The following is a 16,168-nucleotide window of genomic DNA, read 5'->3' as shown; positions in this document are numbered from 1 at the left end:
AACATGCTAACTCTATTGTACTCAATATATTCACGTATGTAGAAAATTACTTATAACAAATAAATCTTAATGAATTAAAGCTAATATAATATATTACTTATATAAGTTTGTTATACCTGTTACTAATTACAGTATGCCAATAAATATAGGCGCATACATTTATTAGAAGTAAGAAACGCTAAATATAATTATTTTATTTGTATTTTGCTAATAATTATGTTTTTTGTGCAAAAATTTGATAAAATAAAAACAATATAGAAATCGCGAAATATTACTTTGGATTCGTTTTTTTCAAACCTCTACATTTCAGGAATTAAAATTAAAAAAATGTATTTTCTTCCATGTTCTATTTTTTACTAACTAAAACAAAACAAAAAAGATCGTTTTTTTAAAATATATCGCAATCTTCAAAAGCCCCCTCCCCAAAAAAAACCCCTTTTACTACGAACAGCAAGGAAAAAAAAATTACCCCAAGGACAGCGAAGAAAGAAGGAATGTCATGTAATATTGAGCAAAATTATTACTTTCCACATTCTCCTAAAAATTCTCCATCTTCTATTAATACTTTTTCCCTTGAAGACATAACAAATCCAATTAGTGAGCAAATAATTAATTCTGTCAGATGACTGTTTGCAAGTTGTTTCACTTGGCGAAACTAGTGTAAGTTCCGATGATAAAATAGGCTTCCAAATACTGAAAAATCCAAAAGCAGGAAATCAAACAAAAACAATATGAATTAAGGAAAAATTGTTGCTAATAGTCAACCAGAAAAAACCGACCTAATCGGAAAACAATCTCCAAACGAAACAATCGAACCGAAAATTCGCCCGATTGCTTTGAAAAATATCCAAATCTTATTCAAGAAATTTAACAAAATCATCTTATCAGTAGTAATGTTAAGCAAATAGAATTCATGCATGTGTTTTGCAAGGTCAAAAATAACTATCGTAACTTAACTAAATATTTGGACGAGCCAAAATTTGAATGACATGTTGTAACTCCACATGAATATAACATATAATTAAAACTAAAATGCCGGAGCTTCTGACTTACCTCTCTGTTCCAAAAAGGAATGGGTTAACTATAGCGGACAACATACAGCCTCTTTCTATGCGTGTCCTAAATTCCCAAATTTAAGGACTGTAGTCACCAATGGGGAAAAAAAGAAGTAATGCTTTTTACTTTTAAAGGTGGGGGTGGGGGGCAAAGGAAAGAAAGAGGGGAAAAAACAATAAAAAAACGGAGTCGAAGGCATAGAAGAAACATCCCCCATAATGTCCAAAAGATGGCGCTACGAGCAACGAAAAGCACCATTTTATAAAAATCTAAGGAAATCCGAAAACCGAACGTCTTCAAATTACTAAGAGAAGAAAATCTCAAATAAATTACTGATGTCAAAGAGGTTCTGACAAACTGCAGAAGACGTAGTGACAAATATATTTATTCTTTACGAAGAACTTGCAAACTACTTTCAGATGATGTATGAAAATCCTTAAACTCGCTATACTTTGATTTTTTTTTTTTTTTTTTTTTTTACTTTCGCTTATTAATTCCGTATTATTAAATTGCAAAAAACCTTCTTTCTTTTTTTTTCTTTCACAATTTTTCCCCAGCATTTCAAATTAAATTCTATCACTCTTACTATTAATCATTAATATTATTCAATTTCTGGTAAAAACTGTTTGCCTCTAGCGACTGATAAAGCAAAATATGGGATTACAGATTTCCAAGACAGTGTAAATGGCGCTCAAGAGATCGTGGCTATTGTATGTGAATGCATAGCTAATAAAAAAAAGCATGGAACAATTGGGGTTATCATATACGATTGTATAGCTTTTTACATGCCTTTAAGAACCATCAAAAAAAGAAATCGAATTCTTCGCTTTTAATTTAGGAGATGAGAGAATTCGCTTGTTCAAAATTGGACCATTATTCATAAAACAGTAAAGCGCAGCTGCAAAGGGGGGGAGACACCCTTTACAAAATGCGCGTTTTATTTAAACTTCCCTTGAGGATTGTAGCCTTCATTTCAGAATTCGTGCTATATCGCTTTTGAAGATTGTATTCTGCAGTGGGATGAAACACAATGTGGAAGAATTGGTATCTTTCAGAGTTATATGTTTGGTGTCTTTATTATTTTTTGGCTGATTTTTTTTTCGATATTGATTTTGTATTTACTTTCTGGGTCTCTCTGTTTTGTTTGATTAAAAATGCACGTAATATTTTACATATTATGTAGTAAAGAAATAAGACATCTCCTGCATCCTCCCTCTCATCCTAATATTTTATGATTTTTTTGGTTTTTATAAATACATTGATGGGATTATCCCTCGTATCTGAAAATACACTAGCTGTTTCACTTATTTGCTTTAGATAAGAAAAAAATTGTTAGTATGTTTCTACCTTTTTTTCTTTTCATATCTATGAGAGGTATCCAGAAACTAAGTTTGGTTTTCAATTTTTGCAGCTATAGTGGTAGTAGAAATCATTTTTAGATTCCTGAGCATTGTGTTGGCTGCATGTTGAACACTTAAAAAAAAAAAACACCGAAATTTTTCGCATACTGATTACGTTCCATCATCCGCCTTCTTAACGTCAGGAACACAAAACCAATTGACATTCACAGATTTTTGTAGTTAAATTTTTGTAGATTTGTGTAGTTAAAGGGCAGAAGTCGACGAATGATTCAATAATAAAGAGGTGGATGTAAGGTTTCAATGAAGGACATGAGAGTATTCATCACGAGGAAAATAGTGGGCGGAGGGTGGTTATCTGATTGATAATGTTATCTTCAGAGAAGATTAAGAAGGATCAAAGATTCGCCATTACCACACTTCTAATCCATTTTATTCACATTTTCTGTTCATTTCTGCATCGTCGCTTGTGGTACTTTTCTATGATAAGGGTATACCAGTTCTCAGACCTAGGTAAGATAATTGCTTCAACAACGATGGCAATTACACTAAAAAACAACTTTGGCATTGCATTTCATTACGCAATAAAAATGTGTTTTTAAAAAATAATAATAATCTCCTTTTTCACTTTCTCGCAAAAGTAGTATTTAGAAAGTATAGTAATCGTCAAAAACTCCGAAATCAAGATTTTGACGTATCTCCAGTTTTAGAGTTCAAAAAACACATTTTTGGAAAATGGCCGTCTGCCTATATATGTTAAAGATAACTCAAAAACGCTTTGACCTAGAACGGTTGAAATGTGGTATACCATCTTTATATGAAATTTGTACATTTCTATCAAATTTTGAGCAAAATCTGATCCGAAATCTGTCTGTCCAGCTGTTCGATTATAATTAAACATGATAACTGCAAAACGAAGAAAAACTAGATCAATACACAGATTTAACAACTATAGTGTAGACCTGTCCAATTTTTAGCTAATTCCAACATGTGCTTGACTATATATCGGTTTGTACTTTCATAAACATGCAAACGCGATATTCGAAGTCGTAGTAATTTAAATATATCAAAATGTGATTTTTGACTACAAGTGCAACTTTATGTCAAATTTTTATTGGAGAAAATGTGTCTAAAATTCAAATTCTATTTTCTAATACTATTAATGGCATTCCGGGAATTAATCGCCCAAAAAATTCGCCAAGGATCACACGACAGAGTCAGTAAAAAATGTTAAATTCAAGCCAAAGATTAATATTTCGTAACTATTATATGTCTGCGCTATGCAAGGCGTTCTCTAGAACAACACTTTTATTAGAGGGTATAGGAGAAAATGTTGGGGAGATAATTCCTGCTGGTTTTAATTATATAAAGGAACTTAGTTTCTGAATATTCCTGGTATATATACCATTCCATATACTGTATATTATCTTTTGATTGTCAAACTGCGATTGCAATATTTTGTTAGTAAAATAATGTAGTTTAACGTGTTTCATAATAAAAATAATCATTTTATATTTGAAGGAATTTAATTTCAATTAACAAATTCTTCTTACACCGTTGGTTTATGTCGAATTCATATCATTTTATTAAAACTTTTCTTAGCATGGCTACACTGCAAAAGAGGGTGACAGCAGTGTTTTAAATGCATCTATTTTCATTAGATGCATTTAAACCACAAACCAAATTTTATTGCCGATAAAATAACGTTTGAAAAAAAATTTCTCTCTCTCTCTCTTTTTTAAATACACAATAAAATTTTATCCGAGAAACCAAATCTTCTCCATATTATCCTACCACCTCACTCATCTATAATACAGATACTTTAATTTTTTTCCTCACGATAAGTAATCGAAACAGTTTATGGAAATAACAACTAGTATAGGTTTTCATCAGTTTTATAAATTTCTTAACCAATGACAAGCATTAAAATGGGACATCTGATTCATTATCACCTTATGTGCACTCATACCAAATATTTTCAAAACACAGGCTAAATTGAAGACAGCGATGTCAAATCTTGCCCAGTGGCGTAACGGATAGGGATATAGATATTTCTGGCGCTTGCAGACATTTTATTTAATATTTTAGAGGAGAAAGACGTTTGTCTTTTAATGTAAATTCTATAAAAATTATAGAAAAAGAGTGAAAAAATAACAATACGCTTCTGTCGCCTCTTTCCCCCGCATTCACCCCTGTTCTACAGACAGTCAATCGGCCGCCAAATTCGATTATTTCAACGGTTTATAATAATAACTTAAGATTACCAGATTCTCTGATTTCCAGTTCCCAACATCTGCCTCCCGAAGTATTCTGATGATGATTAGGTGTGTGTCAAAAGTAGCGTTACACTGGTAAAAAACTCATAATTAAAATTTTAAAAAAATAGAATTTAAATAGTTATTAAATGACTAACTATTCAAAAAAAATTCATATGCGTGTGTACTCAATGCAAAAGAAGCTAAAAACAGCCAAAGAAGGGGGGGGGGAAGGGAAACCGAACAAAAAATAAAGGAGCAGGCATGAAAAGGAACAGTGGAGAATCTTTCATTGTTGAAAGCTCGAATCAATGTTCAACAAATAATGTCTCGAATTTCACGGGAAAGTCTGTCTACTTTGATTCCACAGATTTTAGAGTGTAAAAACGAAATATAGCATGTTTTATGCTTAGTGATAAAATGAAGGAAACTTTATTTTATATTGCTTTCTAGAAACCAAATTTCGACACGTATATAAATATTTATATACAGAATCTTATTCCAAATATCATTCATCAATTATATTTTAAAGTTAACGCTTTTACATATGCCTTCATATTTACATTGGCAAACGAATAATCTTTGGACATATTGAGTTGAAAATTTAGCATATATTTGCACCCTTGAGGATTAAACTGTGGATCAAATTTCATCTATCAAAGCTTTAACCTTTGGAGGGGGCGAGGATTACGTACATTTAGTTACAGCCAATCACTCTCTTACCACAGAACTAAATCGTGTAAGCAGGGTGTGTTGTCATTGACTATTACGTTCATTCACAATCTTGCCATGCAGCCAGATTTGTCTTCTCCATGAAATATGAGGCTTAAGGAATGAAGTGTTTGCAGGACAAAGTGTATGTCGTGTATAACAGAAATTCCACTTGACAATCTTCATATCCGAAATGGCAATTTCAATAAGGAGAAAAAAAATACGTACCAGAAAAAAAATAGAAGCTAAATGTAATCAGTTGGCTTGTCTTCGACCGGAGATAGAATCTAGAAAAGTTACTTAACCAAATCCCAAATCTCTGAGCTCCACACGATTCAATAAATATTTTTCTTGCGTTTTACAAAGGCCCACAAAACAGCATCCATTAATGTCCTCAATATACTAAATGGCATCTTCCCTCCCCAACACACACATACAGTGGCTAAAGCGAGTACAATCATTTTCAGATCTGGGTTATTTTTTTAATAAGTCATTTAGATTCGATACTTAAAAAAATCACATAAATTAAAAGATAACTTTAATGTTAATCAAATAAGATTCTGAAAAGAATATTATCGGAATTTCTTTTTTAAAAAAAATACGTTTCAATAAACGAAAGTAAATAATTTTAGAAACTTGATTACGAATATAATAAATTTTAATCACTTTTAAATTAAATATCAGCAACACATTAAAATACTTAGAAATTTATTAAATATTGAACTTCAAAAATGATTTTAACACTTTTTTTTTTAGCTTAAAGTGAACGTAAATTTATTAAAAACTAATTACTGTTTAAATTTTAAAAAATATGCTGTGTTAGTATATTAACTTATCAATAAAAGTGGTTATAATATGAAAACACTTTTTCAGAAATAGTAAATGTACCTTTATTATTTTTTTACAAAAAGAAAGAAAAAAAAAACATTAAATGTGCTATGTACTTAACAACTTATAAATATAATTTTTGAAATACAGGTACACTACAAGAGAATGATTACATTATTTCTTTTGCATCAATTAATATTCTGAAACTACTGTTAATTTTTGAATTAAAGAAAGTATGTGAAAATGATATTAATGAAAATTCAGAACTACTGGGCAGGAATATTAAAAATGTGTCGTAGAAAATTTTGTATTCTTGAATTTTATAATATTTGTCGAAAATCAAAAGCTTATTTGCATTATTAGCACGACAGTGAATTAAAGTCAGATTTATGTACGTTACGTCAGAATGACGTATTTCCTGTTAGTTCCGATCGCTGCTACGAGCTGCACCATGTTAAAGAGCTTTTTGAGTTCTCTGTTTTTCCTTCTCTGTGTATAGAGTTTTGTTTGACAGAATTTTGATTGTTTTCGGGCGAAATGAATTCACCAGAGGTGAAAAATCTTATTTTATTGTACGATAAACCAGGTGAGCGAGGGAACGCGCTAGAATTTTTATGATTTTCTTTCTTTGAATTATTGTGTGGCAACGGCCTTGTAAACAAATTCTTTTTATAGAATAAAACTTCATTTCACTGAAAAAAATATTGGCGTTATTTTCTTTTAAATCTTGTAAGAAACACAGAGAAGTAGAGTTCTTCTCCTTCTCTGTGGTAAAAAAGGAGTCATGCCATAATAATGCTTATAACAATCACTTCCTAGTAGTATAAAAAAGCGTAAGTTTGAAGGCTTGGCAACCGAAGTTTTATTATTATTTTTTTATTTTATTTTTCTATTGTTTTCAAGTTAAGTGTGGATCAGAGAATGAACACTGACATTCTGCCCTTATTGTAATTACAGAATTGCCGGTTGTATAAAGCCGGGCAATACAATTGCCGGTTGCGTGAAGCCGGACAATACAATTGCCGTATAGGACGGTCAATACCCAGTACAGCCAGCACTTCAATCCCTACGCTTACAAATTCGTTATGCAGTGAACTTTATAAATTACAAGTAAATGTCATAACTATAGTAGTGGTAAATTTGTCAAAGCAATGCAATTTTTTTGTGTATGTTATTGTAATGGCTGACATATTGGTTTATTTTATAATTTTTCGTTTCATTTCTCAGACATAATTGTTCATTCCTTTTCAAAAGCTATGTTCCCTTTTCTTGAGATCACAAAATAAACTAAAACTAAATAAATAATGAAGAGCTTTAAGGAAAGATTAATGGAAGGGGGAAAAAGTTGATTAGCGAATATTTATGTACTTTTTTAAACATAAACATCAATAAGGCATTCCTCTTGACTTGAACAATTTGCGAAAAATAAAAACTGAAAAGAAGTAAGCACGATAATAGAATTTTTCCATTTGCTTTAAGTAAATTAATTTTCAACTAAAATAATTTTTGAAAAAAAGAAGTGATTTTGAACTTTGTTTTCTGTTATTTTAAAAATGATGTGGCAGAAAATGCAATACTAGTAATCCAATTTTCTTTTTAAATGTGACTTATTAATTGACTTCTATTTCCCAAACGAGTTTGATGCCCAGCCTTATGAAGAAAATGTTAATTTGTTTAAAAAATTTTAAATGCTAAGGTGCTTTAATTTTTTTCTTCTTTTTACTCATAGGGATGAAGGTCCAATTCCTTAAAATTTATTGAAAATCAAAGACAAAATGTCTAGCCTTCATTACTGTTAGCAAGGTGATATTAAACTACATTCAAATTGCTGACAGATGGCGCTCAAGGCTGAATAAAAAGTGCACCTTTTCCTTTTTTTATTTAAAGATTCCGTTTATTGTAATGTAATAAAAATGTTCTGACTGATGTTTCGATTTCTATTCGCTATCCTAAATATTCTTTGCAGTTTTAATTTCTACAGATTTTGCCTAACCACTAACACAGGACTGATCTTCTAATTATGCTACATTATATCATACATTTATTTACTTGGATCTGTTTTAAGTATATATCTTTGAAAATTAAGCATAGTTAGAACATTTTATAATAGTTACGACACTGCGACTGCTTATAGTCTTGCAGTGTGTTTATAGTTAAATTTCATTTGCAGCGCCATCTGCAGGTGACGCATTTGGCAAAATTTTCAATATTGTAACGAATAGAAAATGTTTTTCATCATTGAAAAAAAAAGATAATGCATTTAATAAATTGATCCCAATTATAATAGGATAACCATTCCCTCTTCAATCCAAGCTACTACTCTACTCCTCTTACCAAATCTCTACTACCATCACTCGTGCAAGCTGAATTCCATCCTGTGATAAAACGTTTTCGATTAAATTGGGGGAAGTCGCAGCTTCTCTGTACAGATTACCCAGGACCATTTCGAACTCGTATCTGCAGCTTGTTTATAGCTGCAGCAAAAGCGAAAGGTTGAAGACTTTGGAACTGAAATTGTATTATCATTTTTTATTTTTTTTTTATTTTCTGTTGTTATACATTTTGCATGTTTAATGACTGTGGAAATCATGGGAATTTACTGTGGAATACACGATTGCCAGTTGCACGAACCGGTCAAATAACAATTGCCGTATAATACGGTCAATACTCAGTTCGATAAGAACTTCAATCCCTTCGCCAATGTGACGATAAGGAATCAATGTATATAAACTGTAAGAAATAAATGCTACTACTATAGTGGTATTTTATCGAAACTTGATACAAATTCTTTCATTCTTTTGCGAAAGCTTACAAATATTTATTATATATATAATTATTATATATATAAATATAATTATAATAATATAACTTATATATATATATAATTTGATACTATGTTTGTCGTGTAAATTTGAAATCATGAGAAGTGCATCCATTTTTGACAATTTAAGTGGCAATACCATTAGTGTGCTATCCGTTTCCTGTCTTGATATTTTCTTTCGTACAGGGAACAGAAATCATGTTTACAAGCCAAAATATGCATCATACGAACCTGAATTCTGTTGATCAGTCGCGGTTTTCCGCACAGGCGATACAGGCGGTCGCCTTGTGCCTCAAGATCTACAGGGGCCTCAAAATCTATATGGAAGTGTATCATAAGGCTAACCCAACGGCAAATTTAATTCTTCACTGATTCTCTTTTGGTCTGATTCCTTTTACTGTTTCTTTCAAGAAAGAAAGAAAATTATGGAATAAAAATAACCAAATGAATTTTTTTCGAGGGGTTGGATACTGATAAAAATAATAATTAAAAAAAAACTGTGTAATTTTGAATCCGAAGTGTTCAAGGAGTGTTCGAAATACGAAAAATAAGCTGTATTATTAAATCAATAATCTATATATTTAATATAAGGGAAAAAAATTTTAACCAACACCAAGCTTTAACTGGTGGGTGACTGGTTCGATAGAAATGTATTGATGTATTCTGCTGATGATTAGGTGTGTTTCTCATTACATCGGTAAAAGGCTTATAATTAAAAGAAAAAAAATAAATAGCTATCGAAAGACTAGCTATTCAAAAAAAAAAAAAAAAAAAAAAAAAAACCTTTCACATGCATGTACTAAATGCAAAAGAAGCAAAGACAGCCAAATCAAATAAAAAAAAAAAAAAATCAGAACAAGAAATAAAGAAGCAGGCATAAAAAGAAAAGTGCAGAAGGTCTAAATGGCTCAAGCAGAAGAATCTACATAATATTCCGCAGTCACAGTATCGTTGAAAAATAATTAACAAACAATAAAATTTACCAAAAATAGGCAGTTTAACTTTGAGAATAGAAAAATAAAAGAAAAATAATTTAAAAAAAATTAAAGTTAAGAGAAAGATACGAATAAATAAATGAAAAAAATAAGTAAATAAATGAAAAAATAAATAAATAAACAGAAAAAATAATTTTACACATTGGCTCTGTCTTTTATTCCATGATCAGGAATAAAAGGCTAGATAAAGAGTTCTTTTGCGTTTTTTTCTTCTTATATTTATAAGATACTGTCCACTTTTAACAATGCTTGACTTTCTCTATTTCTCTCAGGCAATGGTAGAGTCCTATTTAAAGTCTGTAACTATTAAAAAAAAATATTAACACTTGAAGTTTTAAGAGGAATGCAAAATTGCTTTACCACAAGGGCCCCAAAAGTCCTTTTTCCTTTGTAGTAAAATAACATGTGGAGTTCAAAATAAGAAAACTTTGTTCAGATAGGAGATAAACTAAGATACATTATTATTCTATTTGGAAAATCCTGCTTCCATTGTGATACAGGAAATCCAAGATAGTTTGAGCTTCTAAAGTCAATTTATTATTTGATAGAATTTGGGAAATATTTTGTTGAGGTTTAATAAATTTTCTCAAATGATGAAGAATAGGGCAATGGAAAATATAGTGTGGAATGTCATCATAATCATTACCACAATAAATTATTATTGGTAATTAGATATTTAAATAAAATATTCTTCAAACGGTTTTTATTTGATTTTCTGCAAATTCAAATCCAGGGAAAAACCGTGCTAAATTTGTAATGCAAGTCGCGAGTAATCGTTTCCTTTTTTAAAATAGTTAAGAGCTATTTGCTGAATAATTATTTGCTCATTTATTGAAAATGATATTACTAAAAATTATAGACATGTTTTCTCAGTTAAAAGCAAGACAGGTGATATTTTGATGCTTTTCAATATCTGTTTCGATGTTTGCAAAATTTATCATTTATTTTATTATCATCTTTTATTACATTTTTTTCGTTCTTTTATTACCATATCAAAAGTATTAATTTAATACAATATGAGATTTTGTACCTCCCTCTAAAGTTAAATTTTGCTTTTTATTTGGCATAAATATTTCTATCTTTTTCTTTCAAAACCGTTTATACATTTTTATTTTCTTTATATTAGAAAATATACTAGAATGCATGTGCCATTCAGTTTTCGTTCTATATGAAGTTCGTAATGTTCATTTTAGCTCGAAAATGTTCGCTTAATAGTCCTCTGTTTACAATAAAATTTATTGTAATTCATAAAGCATTTAGCAATTTATGAATTCAAGACCATGTTTACTTACTCTTATAATGAAGTATACCAAGAGAAAAATATAATCATCATCAAAAAGAAAAGAAGAAAAAAAAATCGAACTCAAAATCTTGATAAATTGTAACATTTTAGGCTTTTCAGAGTTCGTAAAGCATAGTTTGGGAGTTATGTCTGTGTATATCTGTGAATACGATAGCTCAAAAACGTATTGAACTAGACAGATGAAATTTCGTGCATGGTCCTTAATAAATTTGAAGATTTGAAAGAAAAACATTAATATAATTTGGTATTTAATCTTTATTAAAATTGTAGTTCTGTGTTGAATTTTGACCTCACTCAGTTGGAAATAAAAGGTATTCGCAATGCATATTTGATTTTCTTCACTATTTTATAAAGCATAAAACTCTCATGTGTGGTTGTCTAAAAATAAAAATCTGAGTATTTATGGAATACACTGCCTTACCCAAGTTCAAGATTTTATGGGGAGGGGGAGGGGTGACATCTTCAATAGAGAATATACTATTTGGGGGAGATTTCTCGAACTGCTCTCTGTGATCAAATTGAATTTTTCAATTTAAAATTTCAATTCATTTTTAAGAAACTTTAATAAAGAAAAAATGACATGCTTATATTGTTTAATTTTTATTCCTGTTTAATACAATATTCGAATGCTTGAACATGAATATGTCCATTCGATTTAGAGGGCTACAAAGATCGAAAGAAATCACTGCAACTTCATTTTTTTAAAAAAATGTAACGTTAAAAATAAAAATGAAGAGCTGCAAAGAATTGTATCGTATATTTATATATTCAGTTATATAATGTAAGAGCTTCGAATTAATCCATGTTCTAAATATAATATCTGAATCGGTCGCGCTCTAACATCAGAGTTGCGCGCGAGTTCATTTTTCTCACGGAATCAAAACGTTGCGTCGGCAAATTCTTTTCTAAAACTATATAATTTCAGAATATTTTCTCACGGCCCTTCTTTTCCTATTTGTACACTTTAACTTGCTCACCATGGTTTGATATAAAAATTGGACTATTTCCTTGAATTATGAAGAATAAAAGTCACTGAGGAACTGCAAGATTGTTACTTTTAATTTACTTGTTTGTTTGTGTGCGTGTATAAAAACATATTTTAGCAAATGCTTTGTCGAGAAAAAAATACACTTGAAATTTTAACTTTGCTTTATTTCATTCCGTGAGGTATAATTTGTACAAAGAAAAAGTGGTTCAAAGATGCGTCCGTTTACCTTGCGATTCAGGAGCAAAAAAGACATTTTCTTATTCAGTTATTTTACTATAAGATTTTTTTTTGATAGGGATTTCTTTTGCACGTGTATACTTAGAAAAGGAAACCTTAGTATGTTTAAAAGAATGTTGGAAGCATTATGGAGTTTTATCCCTTCACTCGGAGCGTGTGAAACTTTTCAATTTATCAGTTTTCCAGTAAAAATAATGAAATAAAAATTTAGAATTGGATCAGGAACTGAGAGGACATTTTAGAATGAAGTTAATATAGGCTAAATTAAGATAAAAATTAGGAAATTAATTAGGATTTAAATTAGATTAAGAGATATCATTACACACACACACATATATATATTGTGATTATATGTATCCCCTACCCTTAACACCCCTAGTTTGAGCTCTCTATATTGTGAAGTAGTGTAAAGGCTCGAAAATTGTTGAACATAATAATGAAGCCATGGGGAAACGGATTACTCGGAAAAATTTTAGTTCCGGATAAACCGATAGATGGCGCTACACAACAGAAAAATATGCTGGAAAGACACAAAATAGGCCGGGATAGCCTGGTTGGTAAAGCGTTGGATTTGTGTCCCTTAGGTTGCGAGTTCGAATCTCGTCGGCCGAAGATTCCCCGCGTGCTTGGTGACTGACGCGCGTATAAATTTGTCGTGGTCACAAAGTGCTCCATGTCGAGAGTAATACCACTGGGGGTACTGCACCAGGGGTGATCTTTCTCTCATTCAAGTCTAAATTACGATCTGTGAATGAAATGCGAGAATGAAGTTCGCCCTGTAAAAAGGGTTGTGACGTGTGTGTAGTTAAGTCGTACTTTTGGCCCTAGTTGGCGCTACAATAAAAACAAGAGGCGCTCCCCCTTAGGCTTAAATCGGCTGTCTTCGAACAGCGGACATGTCCGTGGCAAGTGCCATAAGAAACAACAACAGACACAAAATATACATTTCTATCACGCTTCATTCGAATGGATCAACATTCAATCACAAGGACCTTATTGATGCAGGGGAAACTGCTCAATGTGGTTCCCTTATTCAAAATCTAAAATCTTCATTCTGTGGAGATATATTCTTATATTCAGCTCAGCTCAGCTTCTTATATTATACTCTTATATTCAGCTGCGGATCGTAATTGGTCGATTGAGTTGCTTCTCACATAAAGTTTGGAAATTGCGACTAACCAAATGCAAGTTTCATTTGCTTTATTCTTGATATTAAAGATCTTAAAGCCTTTTCCCTTACACTTATCTTAAACCATTCCGAAAAAAAAAAAAAGGACTAACTTTGATGTATTCTGTGTGTTTAAGTATGTACAAAAAATATTTATAACAAATAAATATTAATAAATCAAGACTAATATGATATATTTGTTTTTTAATTACCGCATGCTAATGCACTGTAAATGTATACATTATTAGAAGTAAAAAGCATCAGTTATAATCATTTTATTTACGTTTTGCTTTCAGTCATGTTTTGTATAATTTTGTGTTTGTGTGTGCGACGCGCGCAAAGATTTAATAGAACAAAAATATGATAGAAATCGAGAAATAATATTTTGGAATCTCTTCTTTCAACCTTCTAAATAATAGAAATTACAAATAAATAAAAATTAATAAATTAAATTAAAAATAAATAAATTAAAATAAATAAATAAAAATAATATAAAAATAAATAAATATTTTTTCCACGTTCCACTGTCGATTGACTGAAAAAAACACACTTTTTATTTCCAATAATTTGTGAAACAAACAAAAAAGAATAACAAATCTTTCCGTTAAAACCAAGGCTGTTGCAGCCAAAAAAAAAAAAAAAAAAAGTGACAGCCAAGAATGAAGGAATGCTGGGTAATATTGAGCAAAATTATGACTTTCTGAATTCTAGTCTGCTTTCTCCACCATCTATTAATTCTTACTCCCTTGAAGATATAACAGACCCAATTGTGAACAAACAATTAATTCAGAATTAATTCTGCTGTACAATTAATTCAGAATTAATTAAGAACACTAGCGAAAGATCCAATAACGGAACAGATTTCCAATACGAAAAAATCGTAAGCGTAGGAATTCAAATAAAAACGGGGGGGGGAGATGGTAGTTAAAGAAATAATGCTGATAATAGCCAAAGGGAAAAAAAAAAAAACAACAACATTAACCTGCCTTATCTGAAAAGAATCCTCCAAATGAAACAGTTGAACCGAAATTTCGCCCAATTATTAAGAAAAATATCTGAAACTTCCAAATCTTAAAACTTTCGTAAATCAGTAGATTTTACGAAAACTAATTCGCTGATGTGGTGTGGAAGTTTGGAGAAGGGGTGACAGCGCAATTGCCGTCTTCGTCATCTGACCGTTATTTAAAATTACAAGGTCCGTTCCAAAAAAAACCTAGTGTTACTTTAAAAAAAAAAACGTTAATATAACTAACCTAACCTAACGGAAACTAAGTATATCAGCAATACTGTTAAGCCAACAGCATGGCAATTTATCTTGTATGTGTTTTGCAAGACGAAAACTGACTATCGTAACTTAACAAAATACTTGGAAGAGACAAGGTGTGAATAATACCTTCCGTCCTCAAAAGGCGAGAGATCTGCGAAAATAGTAATAAAAGGATTACCTGTTAATTATCCAATCGAAGGAATCAAAAAAGCATTAATTCCAAACGGATTTTGTATTGCAGTAACAAATCAATGAAAGTAATTCAAAACTAAGAAAGCCCTGCCAACTTACTAAGTCCATATACTAAATCTGAAAACCTCATCAAAATTTACGATCTTAAAATGATGAACTACACGATAGAATAGAAAAAAATGCATAGGTAAACAATAGTTTTATCTTATCATTTTTGTTTGTTTTTCTTGTCAAAAATTTGCGCACCATAGTTCCAGCAGAAAATAGCAACTAAGAAAGTGATTTAAGAAATTGTTCCATTAAGTAATTTTATTCTAAAATGGACAAATTACAACGAATCACATACAGTCTCTTTCCATGGCTGTTCTAAATTCCGAAACTGATAGATTATAGTCACCAATAAAAAAGAAACACTTTTTTTTAAAGGGGGGTGGGGAGAGAAAGGAAGGGGGAAATCCCCACTGAAATCAAATTTGTAGAAGAAATAATTATCTCCAACGAAGTCCAAGAGATGGCGCCACGAGTAACGTTCATCAACTTTTTATAAGAAATCCTATATAAACCCGAAGACCAAACTCGTGTCTTCAAGTAACTGAGAGAAGTATGAAAAATTCAAATAAATTCCTGATATCAAAGAAGTCTTGGTAAAAAGCAGAAGACGTGAGAAACAATTTTATCCTTACCGAAGAAATTTGCAGACTGCTTTCAGATAATGAATGAAGTATCAACTCGCTATACTCTGAATTTTCCCCCCACTTTCGCTTATTAATTTCGTATCATTAAATTGCGAAATACCTTATTTTCCTTTTTTTTTTCTCTCTCACAATTTTTTCCCCGACATTTCAAATTAAATTCTATCTCTTTTAACTATTAATCATTAACATTGTTCAATTTACAATAAAACTGAGTGCATTTAGCTACTGATAAAGCAAAATATGAGAATGGAGAATACAGATTCCCCCACAGTACAAACAGTGCTTTAGAGATCG

Source organism: Argiope bruennichi, chromosome 11 (genome assembly GCF_947563725.1).
Source record: "Argiope bruennichi chromosome 11, qqArgBrue1.1, whole genome shotgun sequence".
Lineage (NCBI taxonomy): Eukaryota > Metazoa > Arthropoda > Arachnida > Araneae > Araneidae > Argiope > Argiope bruennichi.
The sequence above is the reverse complement of the archived record's forward strand: the minus strand, read 5'-3'. Positions refer to the sequence as shown.